The sequence below is a fragment of the Oryzias latipes genome, chromosome 21, assembly GCF_053564925.1.
Source record: "Oryzias latipes strain Hd-rR chromosome 21, Olatipes_Hd-rR_3.1".
NCBI classification, from domain to species: domain Eukaryota; kingdom Metazoa; phylum Chordata; class Actinopteri; order Beloniformes; family Adrianichthyidae; genus Oryzias; species Oryzias latipes.
Window position 1 is genome coordinate 29035772 of NC_136257.1, and position 12467 is coordinate 29048238.

The window sequence follows — 12467 nt, forward strand, 5'->3', positions numbered from 1 at the left end:
TTTTTTCGTGTGTTGTTATGTGTTTTCTCTGTTTCTATGCCTCTCCAGATAATTTCTCCAGTTATCACACTTATATGATCGCTCCTAGAAATTATTATCCCTTTCAAAATGTTGCTATCATTGTGCTTCACTAATAATATAAAAGCATGGATGGCTTGCCAAAAGTAATTTAATCAATTCAGCAAAATATCTTTTTAAATGAAAAATACTTGAGATAGAGACCTTAGTGAAGACTTTCTATAAGCAGATCAGAGTCACCTTGAGACCCTGGTAGCCCCCCCCCATGGCTACACAACTCTTATGTGATTTCATAAACAATGGATTTAAAAAAGGACAGCGCTGTCTTCCCATTTTAGAAGCGACTGAACGATCTGATATGTTTTTGTCTGCATTTGCCTAGTTAGCTTAACATACAGGTCCATTTATAAGCAGACTTTTCAAACGAATATATCCTTCTAACTGGCTTTCACTTCACTCTTTTAAAAGAGTTGGGGTTGAAATTTCATTTTAATAGGCTTAATCATGATTTTAAATTGTTAAAATAAAACTAACCTGTTTCTGAACTTTTCATGATATAAGGCTTAAATATGTGACTATTTCAGCAGAAATTGTTTATTTAAACAGTTTTAAAGAGAAATTTCAGACAGTCCTGCATGAGTCTGATGCTGTGACTGGTCCTAAACTTTTCAATGGAAAACTTTCTGGACTTCTTTTCATTTTTATTAAAAGCATCCAGTTCAGGTCATAAATTTGTCCAAAGGTAAGCAGTGAAATACTAATAAATAAAGGTGAGGTAAAACTAAAGTGATGCTGGAGAACATGGAGCTGTTAGAAGATCACAAACCTTGTTGAGCTGCTTCTCTTTCTCATTGAAGTGGATTCTAAAATAGATGTATTCCAGCTTAATAAACGATCAGGGGAAAAAAATTGTTTATAAAAATTTTACCAGTTATGATCATTTGGTTTGAACTTTTCATTGATTAAGGAAATAAAAAGTAAAACTGACTTTCATTTTAAAATGTTGCCTATTTTCTCTTTTTCAGTACCAGCCATTGATTGTATTGCACTGTTTCAAGATAATACAGAAAAAAAACTTCCCATCATCTCAAAAGCTGTACCTGACCCAATTCACCCGATAACCATTTTTGATGAGCAAATTTCACAACTTTTTTTCTCTAAAATGAAAAGGCTGCAAACTTTAGACAAAAATCTCCAACAATACAGTCATTTTTTAACATGGCTCCTCCCCAAAAAGGTTTAAAATCATAGGATTAATTTATTCCTGTTGCACCTCTTTTAATCAAATGTCACTTTAAGTCATTTACAATCGATAAATAAAATAGAAAAGGAAGTCAAAGTATAAAAAATGTATCAAAGGATGTTTAAAGTAGCTTAAAAAAGAAAAAAGTAAATTATTAATAATTTAAGTTGGCTAAAGAATAAAGGTTTTAAAAACTTTTTAAAAAAGATAATCCTTTTTAAATATATTTTCTGCATTTCTCATAAGAACTGAAAGTTTTCTTCCATTCAAAGGCCAAATCTTTTTTATGTTACACCTGAAGCATTTTTAAACTATGGACCCAGAGTGAAATCCTGTCTTACGGCAGGGTTACAAAACCAGTAGGAAACTTTTTCAAACCACCAGCAGACAAAGCATTCAAAACACAATTCCCCTTTAACCACAAATAATCACAAAACCCTAATTTTTCATCCCAAAAGCAAGATTTTATTTTGAAAAAATTGTAATCCAATGTGTTTTAAAGTTCTTTTTTAAAAAATATTATTAAATCTTCAGAGGTAATTAAACTTCATAATCATTAATGTTTCATAACCTGTAAACATTCATGTGTGTCCTTTACAGCTTCCATTTTTTTTTTTTTGCATTTACAACATGACAATTCCATTACATGATAAGATTCGTATTACACGTGGTAGAGTTCATGATAAGATAAGAACTTTGCAGGTAAAAAGAAATGGACGCCTCCCTGTGATTTTAAATGAAAATGTTTAGGCAGAAAATTAACTAAATGGAAAGTTTCAGAATAAAAGTCCCTTTTACTAAACTGGCAATCACATCAAAGGTCCTTGATTGTCTCCTGCTTACAACAAGAAATTTGAAATAAACAAGATTTAAGTGAGTTAAATTATGTTGTTTATATGATTTTCATGAATGAAGTCCAACAACGTCTGTAGATTTACTTTTTCAGACTTTTGTTTTCTGCAAGAAGTCTGTGCGGCGGTGTGTGATGTAAGAATTAATAGAAATACAGACAGCAAAAACCTGAAAAAGAAATTTAGACAGCTTAAATACAAACCAACACATAGTTATTGTAAATGCAATTTGCAAGAGCAGAAATTCACAAATATTAGTAAGTAAACCCGTAAAGTACAACTGCAAATTTAAGCATTAATAACGTGTTCAACATGACTGTTTTTAGTTTACATTTTGTTAATAAAAATCATTGCATAGCAACAAAAACAAGGTTTTGTAATCAAAAATTTAACTGATAAGAAGGTTTTCCAGCATCACAGATGCAGTAGCTGGAGAATCAACACACAGGGACTCCTTCAAAAACCTCTGGTGCTGATAGAAACAAATTATGGATCAGACACATATGTATAAAAACTGTCACAGAAAAAGGGCAAAATCAAACAAAACAGCTCTCTAGTAACTGAAAGTTAAAGACTGAGAGACAATAACGTTTTTAAGAGTTTAACCCCTTCATGTAATTCGCAAAGTACTATTGAACCCAGGAAAAAACACTTAAAAAAATATATTTTTATACAATTGAAGTCAGGCATGAAGAGGTTAACACAAAAAACTAGCCAATCCAGAGAGGGATGTCATGAAAGGAAAGACAAAACGAATTTTCTGCAACAGTTAAAACTTTATTGAAACATTTTGCAAAATGCATTCTCTAAAAAACAACAACAACAATTAAATAACATCACAAAGTGTTTTTTTTTAAATCCCATTCTGACATTAGTGTAATTAGAAAGACATCAGAAATGTTGTGGTCCATTTGGTCTGTAGTTTATCACACATAATTGTTCTTTTTGGGGAAAAATGGGTCTGTGTTCCTATAGGGCAAGAACTAAAGTGAAAACAAGGGAAGTTGTCCAAGCAAAGAGTAGAGAAGTGGATTAACAGATAAAATCAGAAGGTTTTGCTGAACTATAAATATTTATATAAAGCTTTTTAACTAAATTTGCACTTGCTTTTTGCAGAAACCCAAATTTTCAGTTTTGGTGTGTATGTGAATGAATGACTCCCTGTTCCCTCCCAGGGCTCCTTTGAAAAGGAGATTTTTAAACTGACTATGACTTCCCTAGTTAAATAAAGATAAATAAAATCACATCTTTACTTTTTCGTGTTAGGCCCTGTCATCCCAAAAGGGACAAAAAACGGGATTAGAAAATGGATGGATGGACTGTGGACATGTGAAATTTCATTTTTTTTTTTAATTTAATCAAAAGTGTCACACCACAGTATATGAACTAAATAAAATAAACATTTGTTTCATTCAAAATAAACATTTGTTTCATTCAAAATAAACATTTGTTTCATTGAAAATGAACATTTGTTTCATTGAATTATGTCCTCAGAAAGGTTCTGGAACATCCACGTTTTGTGTGTAATTGCTTAGCAGCTATAAAGCCATCAAGAATGTTTTTTTTATACATTTATGACATTATATAAACATAATTTAGTCACCATTTTTATGATAATGACATAAATCTGAGCAAAGGAGAAGGTTCCAATTTCCTTTTAACATCCCACTCAAAGAGTTCATGCGGTGTCACCAGATAGCAGCTTTTCAGAGATTAAACTGAAGTTACACAAGTACTAATATGCTATCATGGCCTTGTTATTAACATGAGGGAGATTATTTTCTTGAACAGAACTATAAAAATAAGAACAATAGTACAAATGTGCATGAACTGAAATATTTTATTTTTTTGTCATAAAAGCAAATATTTTTATCTGAAGCAAATTACAAGACTTTTTACAAGACAAGACGTTACCTGCACGAAAACAAATAATCAATTAAGCAAGTAAAGTGTAAGTCTAATTTGGATAAAATGTAACGCTGCAGAAAAGTTCAGTTTAATTTTTTTAAATACCGAAGTGAGCTTTCTGGGCATGCAGAGCCGGGTTTTTTGTCCGTTGTGGGATCACAGAGCTGAGGAGTTTGTGATGCTTTGCTGGTGCAGAGAAAGAAAGTCACCAGCTGCTGTCAAAATAAGGGAGAATCGGATGTTTGGAGGTAATGCAGTGGCTCCTTCTGGTGGAGAAAACTGCCATCAAGCTTGTGCACTGAGAGGGATGTGAAAGTGCAGCACAGACGAGAACCAATAACGGCTGATGAGTGAAGATCAACAGTTCTCTGGTAATTTAACAAATCTGAACACAGCAAGACTGTTCATCAATCACTAAATTTCTTTTATTTTGAAAATTTTGCCATAAGTAAAAAAATCTAAAAGGTTAAAATGTCATTTATAGTTCCTTAAAAAAGCAGCTTGAAAGCTTGAAAAAAGACAATAATTTACCTTCAATAAAATGAATTACACTTGATATCATTACAGGGAGGTGGCAGCTCTACAAAACGTGAGCCGTGTGATATGTGTCCCGGCTTGAAGGCCAGAGTAGTTTATGAGGAGTCCTGGTCCAAATACATCCTCAGACTTATCTTGACGTTGACGTAAAAACTCAGACATCATGGAGGCTTTTACGTCGCTAAGACAACGCCTGCAGCACTGCCAATGATTGCTTTCACCTGGTCTCCTAGATACCTGCAGAAAGCAGAAACATTGCAGCGTCTAAAGCGGTTTCTGAGCCGCCTCAGGCCATCTGGGTGAAATGAGCACGTTTTCCTGATGGCTTTTCTGCTTGTATTCCAGCTTCCCTCCATAACCTGTGCAGGTGTCCGGCAGGCATTAAAAAACAACTAAACCTTTGCCACCGCCACATCATCAAAGCTTTTCAGTGCAGAGACAGGCCCTCAAATTGGCCTGTAATCATTTTATATGGGAGGGTTTGGGTTCGTCCTTTGAACAGCTGCTCAAGTGATCGGGTTGCTGATTGGATTGATGACGTTTAACACCACTTTCAATCCAAGTGAAAAAGAAACACAAGAAAGGAAAGGTGCTACTTCTCTGATGGTTTAACAAGGTAGTTCATATTATTTTTTATTTTGTTTACTTTAAACAGAATTAACTTCAAAACATTGACATCTGCTCTGAATTTTTTAATGTATATTTTTAATTTGAATCACGTTTGAAAGCTTAGTAACACTTTACAATTGAATAATGCTTAAATATGAATTAATTAACATTAATAAAGAGACCCTTATTTTAAAGTGTTGCCAATAAATTAGCTTCTTTCCAAAAGTGAGTTTTGTTTCTACGTCTGTCCGTTACTTCAATTTAAAGCTTTATCTAAAGCTTTTTATTCCTCTTTTTGTTTCTCCTCTGTTATCTTTAAGATAAGATTTACATAATGTCGTTTTAAATCATTTTTGCCTCTGGTTCTGCCGTCATTTATGACACCAATATGTTTTATTTGGTTCCATAAATGTCAAACTCACAAATATTTGACAGAAGCTTTGAAGAAAGCTTTCACGTCTGTTTTTACACGACAAAGAGTCCAGCCATAAAACACTTTCCCACTAGACTGATCTTTGGTTAGTGTCACACATTTACAAGAGTCCTTTTGCAGATACGTTGCTTCCAGGTGATTCAGGGACAATGTGAGATGATGTAGTAAATGCTTTATTGAGACATTGTTCACATTTCTTTATGTTTTCTTCTGGTGCTTTCTCTACAACCATGAAGGTAACTGACCTTTTATTTTGTAAGGATATAAAACTGGTTACGACGACCGATACACAGGCTTGAAATGTGATCTTAAACACAGAGTGTGTCTGGTACCAGAACTCAAGCTGAGAGTCTGTTCTTCAGAATGAGTCCCATTGCTGAATGGTCCTCCTTCCCATTTAAAAGTCTAGTAAAATCCCTGGTGACTGAAGCTTTCTTTGGGCTGAAATGCTGATCTGTTTGAGGATTTTATGGAGTTTGATGAGAAAAATGTGAGGAAAGAGAACGTTTTTGTTCGAAACTGTGACTGGTCAGAGACGGTGTAGGACTGGGTTGTCCAATCGTAAAGACTCACTTCAATGTGTTTTTGATGTTTTTAACATGTTCTTGTCGCAATTTTCTCATGATGGAGGTTAAAAAGATTAAAATTGCATTTCTGGTTATATTTTTATTGAAATTAATGTGAATCTGAAACAGATAAAAAGAATGACGTTAGAAAAAGCATGTAGTTGTTATGGACAAACTGCAATCAGCGAGCCACAAGCTCCGCTCCATTGCGATGCAGCCGCTTGCAGACAAATAGATCAACGTATGTCGTTTTTTTCCTCGTCTGAGCTGGTATCTGGCTTTAAACTGTACGGCTGAATAGCCCCAACATTTTGTGTTGAGCTGCTAATGTGAGGTTAGGGTTGTGAGGGGCTGTAAGCTAGCGGGAGAGAAAGTAAACAAAGGGATGATGAGAAATGATGGTGGGCTTTCTCTGAGCCAATGGACCCTCCCACAACTTTGAGGCGAATTTCAAATGAACTCTGTAGAAACTATGTTCTAGAAAACGACACAGGCTTTTTGATTTTGGCTTTGACAGATATGATATCAAAATTGATCAAAATATGATCAGAGTGGGACTTTAAAGAAACAAAACCTTGAAATCAATGATAAATTGCAGTCTGTCTGTAACGCTGCAGTTATAACTTACAAAATTTCACAAAATAATATTTATCTGACACTAAAAACGCATCCTTAACTTGCAAAAAAAAAAAGGAGGAATATGGTGTTGAGGATTACTATTATCTATTATTTCACAGAGTTTGTACCAGCTGGAAACCTGTGAATTGACGTGCCTAAAACTACGCGCTCCCGTCTCTGAGAAAGAGCGCGCAGATGCGGAGACGGGATGTGTGAGGGAGAAAGCAGAGGGTGGGGCTGAGGTGTTGTGGGGACAGGCAGCAGGTGAATCGCGCAGGGATTGTAAAAACGTAAAACCCACTGCCCGTCACTCACTGCAGCGTGAGTGTGTGTTTGGCTCCCCGTCTGCATGTGATCAGTCTTTGTCATATCTACAGAACATTCAGACCTACGATCACGTTTAAAGTCTCAACGCCTGAACGAAGCAGAAACTCACCACGTATCAACCAGACTAGACCATCAGCAAAACTACCACGAGAAATACTCATCATTTATTAGCAACAGAATAACAATATTATTAAAAAAGAATCCACAGACTTATTGTACTTTAAAAATGTTGAAATTAAATCAAATGCACACATTCATTTGTATATTTAGTTTTAAACAAATTGTCGCGGACTGAGTTGGATGGCTGTTGGGCCGCGTTAAAAGTTCTGGAGTTCATTGAACGCGTCAAGCAGAGATCTGATTGGCCCTCAGTTCTGTCGCTCAGCCTGTTGTTAGGTAGTTTGGACCAATGGGGTTCAGCTATGGGCCGAATAAGGGAAATGGGAGGGCTGCAGCGGGAGCAGGGGAATATAAAGTTGGGAGAAGCGCTCTCGTGTCGGCGGGAGAGATTCAGGAGTTGCTGAATTAATTGTACGGCGTTTGTTGCGGTCTGCAGTAATCGGAATAAAGAACTTTAAAAGAGGTTAAGTCTCCGTGCCTCAGTGTGGGGAAGGGACACTACATTATTGTATGGCTCTTTCGAAATTACATTTCAAAATATGTGGCATTTATGGCTCTCTTGGCCAAAAAGGTTCCCGACCCCTGATAGAGGAGTATTTATTCGTTTTTTAATAAAGATCAAACACTAAGGATTAAATATTTCAGTAACAGAAAAAATTTGCTCAAACATACCATTAAATCAGATGTCAGGGAAAGTCCAATGTGATGCATCCCTGTTTACTTCTACTCTGCACACAAAGCCTTATTGCTACTAAAAATGGGTGCTTTTTTTTAGAATCTGAAAAATGCAAGAATTTGTGGAAAATGTTCATGTTTGTGTGATTTTACAAGGTTAAAACAAAAAAAAGGCATTTTCAAAGTTTAACTCAGTTTTTTTTAACGAAAACTTCATCACAGTAACTCAAATTTGCTTCAACTTCAGCTATAATATTTGTAAGGCTACTTTTTGCACCATTTTTGGATGATTTGTTTCTTCACAGCTTCAAACCAGAAGTCCTAGTGAGTAAATTATTTCAGACTATCTCATATAGATAAGACTAATGAGGAGCTGCAAAGGCAAAGTACCACCAATGCCTTCCACTCCTCTTATCAGCTTGATACATTGGATATTGACCAACAAGTCCATAAACCACACAGTGATTTCAAATGCAACTGGGGGGGGGGATAAATTAGATTCAGAATTTAGATTCGTTGAGCTTCTCCAGATTGGGATTTCCGTCATTGTGCACGAAGCCTCCAGGAACACGTTTTCTCACCTGAGCAACATATACTGCAGCTTTCCATGCAGAAGTGTGATCGGCGAGTCATAATTCACGATTAAACTTTTGTCAAGCACTGGTATCAGAACATAACTTCTATAAAAAATACAAAATAAAGTTATTTATTATGTGCAGTAAAATGTATCTGCTGGAACAGATCAACAGCAAAGTCCAAAAGTGAGAATGCTGATCATGATTCTCAATAGCACCTGTTTGTGACGGTGCTTTTTTTGTGATTGTAAAGCTGCCATAACTTCAGCTCCTGCGTACAAAAGTTCACAATTAATGAGATAAAGCGGTACGAAGGAAAGGATAAGAGAACCCTCTGGAGGACAACATCGTTGGTGCTCCTCTGTTAATGACAGAAAAACTCACAATGGTCATTAGTGTAACACAAAACTGGCAAAAGTTCAAATAAAATATGTGCAAAGAGCAAACCAATGAGAAATCAGACATAGTCTTGGGTTTAGCTCTTCACCAGACTCACTTTCAGAGCAAACGAAGAAAACTTTTCGGGAGCTTCTGTTGATTGACAGCCTTAAGGAGACTTCTGCAGTGGTCAGCAGGTCTTTTGGCCCACTACTCTACAGAAAACTTGCCTCAGATGTGAAGGATATCATCTGCGGACAATCAGTTTCGCATCTTTCCACAGATGTTTGGAGTTTGTAATAGGGATCAAATAAGGACACTTTGGAATAATGCATAGCTTTTCTCGTCGCTCAGGTGTTTTTTTAGTTGTTTGTGTTCTCATTTATCATTTTTAGTGGTCTTGTGACATTTTTCTGATGACGGAGGACACATATGAAGACAATGAACCTCAAAATGGCATTTCTGAGTATTTCTTCATTCAAATCATTGTCAATCAGGAGCAGATGAAAAAAAAAAAAAGGTTGGGAAAAGCTTGTTGTGATGTAGAACCTAAAACATGGCAGTTATCTGCCATGTTGCTCACCATTTTTGTTGCACCGGTAAAGTTAGGTTGGGGGTGTGAGGGGCTGCAAGTTAGAGAGTTTAAACAAAGGGATGATGGGAAATGGGGAAATGGGGGCAACCCCACGACTCAGAGGCAAATTAATAATGAATCACTGCCACTCTGCAGTAATTATGTCCTATAGAACACACAGGTTTATTTCTGTTTTGGCGAAAAACAGCATAATCATAATTAATGGACCGCTGAGAACGCTGGAGAATTGGGTGGGACTTCCATTAAAAGATTCTAATAGATTTTTGTCAAGAATTGAGGCCTAATCATCTTGAAATCTCATTGAACTTTGCTAATATTTAAGACACTGTGTGCTAAATGCAGCTTGTTCCTTTTATGCTCCACTGTGGCAATCTTCTTTTTCTATCTGGAAACATGCAGCTGATATGCCTGATGTTTAACCTATAACCCTTGTGCTATCCTAGGCACTTTACCATTGGGAGTTGGGTCATCTAGACCCACTAGACAGTGCGCTGAACTTTTTTTTTCAATGATTTGTGATCTTCACTGGTGTGCATGGATGACATGAAATCCTCTCCACCTTTATCCACCTTTCTCTTCTATGGGTGAGTTCTATTTGTTCGCTTTGATTTGAGTCTCATTGTTTTTTTTTTGCACTTTTGTCAGTTTCAAAATATTTTCAGTGACATTTGTGGGCTTTTATTTACCAACTGTTATGTTCCTTGTATACTCCTTTATCACATTTATTCTGAACTTTTTTTAAGCAGTTATCTAGAAGGTTATTTCAGGAAGATACAATCACTATCTGTGTACAAACCGTAAACAAACAAATGCACCTTCACACAAAAGTTCAACCAAGAATCATGAGTCAGCATTTACACTTGTGGACTTTGATGTCCATCAGTGACAAGGCTTTTATTTTACAGCATGGCATAAATGACATTTTTAAATTTAAAGGATTCATTTTTCTGTTTGTTTATTTCTCACAAATCTTTTGACATAAAATAATAAGCCTTAAGCACAGCCCAGTAAAAACCTAAGCAACATGAATCTGAATAAATGATAGAGATAAGTACACAATGAGAGATCAACATGAAAAGCCAAATTTTGTTTGGGACCATTTTGTGTCGAGTTTGCATGTTCTCCCTGTGCATGTGTAACCCAGGTGGTGTGACCCCACTCTTCATATAGCACTTGGAGGTAGCCTGCTGTTGTTGGTTTTTGTTTATAAGAGGAAAAATGTTTTTTTCCTAACAAAGTTAATGTTAACAAATGTTAATTAAGAGTGGTCATCTTAACTGTCTACCATCTTTGTTAAAAGTGCATTGTTTTGCGTACAGATTTTATTTTTAGCTCAGAGTGATCATCTCACTCTTACTGAGATCTGTGTGGGATTGATTTTTTTTTGGAACACCGTGTGCAGTCACAGAGACGCAAACAGAACGTGGGAGCGAATAGCCATATTGATATTGGAGTTTAAAGAAAATAAAACCCAGAAAGCTTTTTGATTTAAGCTGGAGCTGTGCTTGTTGAAACTGCACTGAAGATTTTTTTTTACTTGTACAACGGATATCCTGGTGAGTTATTGCAGCTATTCAAACCGCTGTGTTAGCATGCTAAACCGAGTTGCCGCGTGCACAGGATTACATTAAAACCAGTCGGGATAACTTTGATTACTTTTTATAAGAATTTTTTCAGTTTTTATATTCAGTCACATTGGTTATTATAACCTGGTTATGCAGTTAATAAATGTGGAAAAACATTGTATGTTGTTGATATGCTGTGAATAGGAAAAAGAAAAAAACTTTTTGAACTGTTTTAATTAAATTTCTAGTGAATGAGAGTTAAATGAATAATATTTCTGCACGTTGTGCAGGCTGGTTTTTTTTTTTATGTGACATTCCAGAGGAGTTTTTCTTTCGTCTGCCGTCTTCTGTTCCCGGTCCTTCTACGCCTCCATCTTGGATAATTTCCCTCCTTGAGTGAAGAGACCGTTGGTCCCATCCCATCATCCCCTTACACCCAAACCGACTCCGTGAACTGCATTCCTGGACATTAGAGGGCGGTAGGACTGTTGAGTGCACTCACAATTGAGGGTATTTTTGTGGGTTTTTTTTCTTTCTTTTTTTTGGAGCTCCAAACTGCAATTTTCCCTGAGATCTCAGTGGTTTTTTATTTATTTATTTTGAACAATTTTTTATTTTGAAACTGTTGAGTATAATTCTGTTATTAATACATTTGTTATCATTTTCTGTACGTGTCGTGTGAAATTCTTGGGGTGGATAGTATTAACCTTGATAGGTAAAATTTGACCCAAGCCTTCACCCAACCTGAGCAAAAGAAAAATTCCCCTCTACCACAGTGGACCGCACCCCCTGTGGAGCAGTAGGAGCAAAGAGAAGGTTACACATGCGTGGATTTTCCCCTTGCTTCTAACAGTCCAAAACGTCCTTCATAAGTTGACTGATTACTTTAAAGTTAAAGTGTCCCCAGATGTGCAAGCGCGAGTGTGTTTGGGAGTGATTGTGAACTCTGTGACAGACTGGTGACCCATTCGGGATGTACACCGCATTCTCCCGACAGTAGCTGGGACAGGCTCCAGCAACCCCCTGACCCTGAAAGAGATATAGCAGGTTAACAAGATGGATGGATAGATCAGATTGGGGCTATCCAATCAAATTAAAATCAAATCAATCTCGTCAGGTCATCTGATCTGCTGTGTCACCCTTTTTGGTTCGCCATGGTTTTGATCATGTTCTGGTTAATTTTTTAATGCTTAAGTTTCTCTCACCAATCCTGGTGTTCTGCATTTTTGGGTCCCACACCTCCAGTTCCTGACAGGATGGACGGATGGATGGAGTTTTGCAGTTGCATTTTTATGCATAACCAATCCAACACCACATAGAAGCCACAGTCATGTGAAGAAATGTGAAATCCTCATTAAATAATCAGCTCTGTTTTGAAAAAAAAGGTTCACATATGAATGTCAAATGTCAAATGTTTTTTTTTTATTTCTAGAAAAGAAAGTGATTAAA

The 12467-nt window shown here is 36.3% G+C and overlaps 1 long non-coding RNA gene across 1 annotated transcript; it reads left to right on the forward strand.

Moving 5' to 3' along the window:
* The first annotated feature begins 10830 nt into the window (after positions 1-10830).
* On the forward strand, positions 10831-11685 carry LOC144988691 (uncharacterized). Its single transcript, XR_013652663.1, has 2 exons — positions 10831-11009; positions 11309-11685. It is a non-coding gene; the product is annotated as an uncharacterized LOC144988691 (long non-coding RNA).
* Positions 11686-12467: the final 782 nt, after the last annotated feature.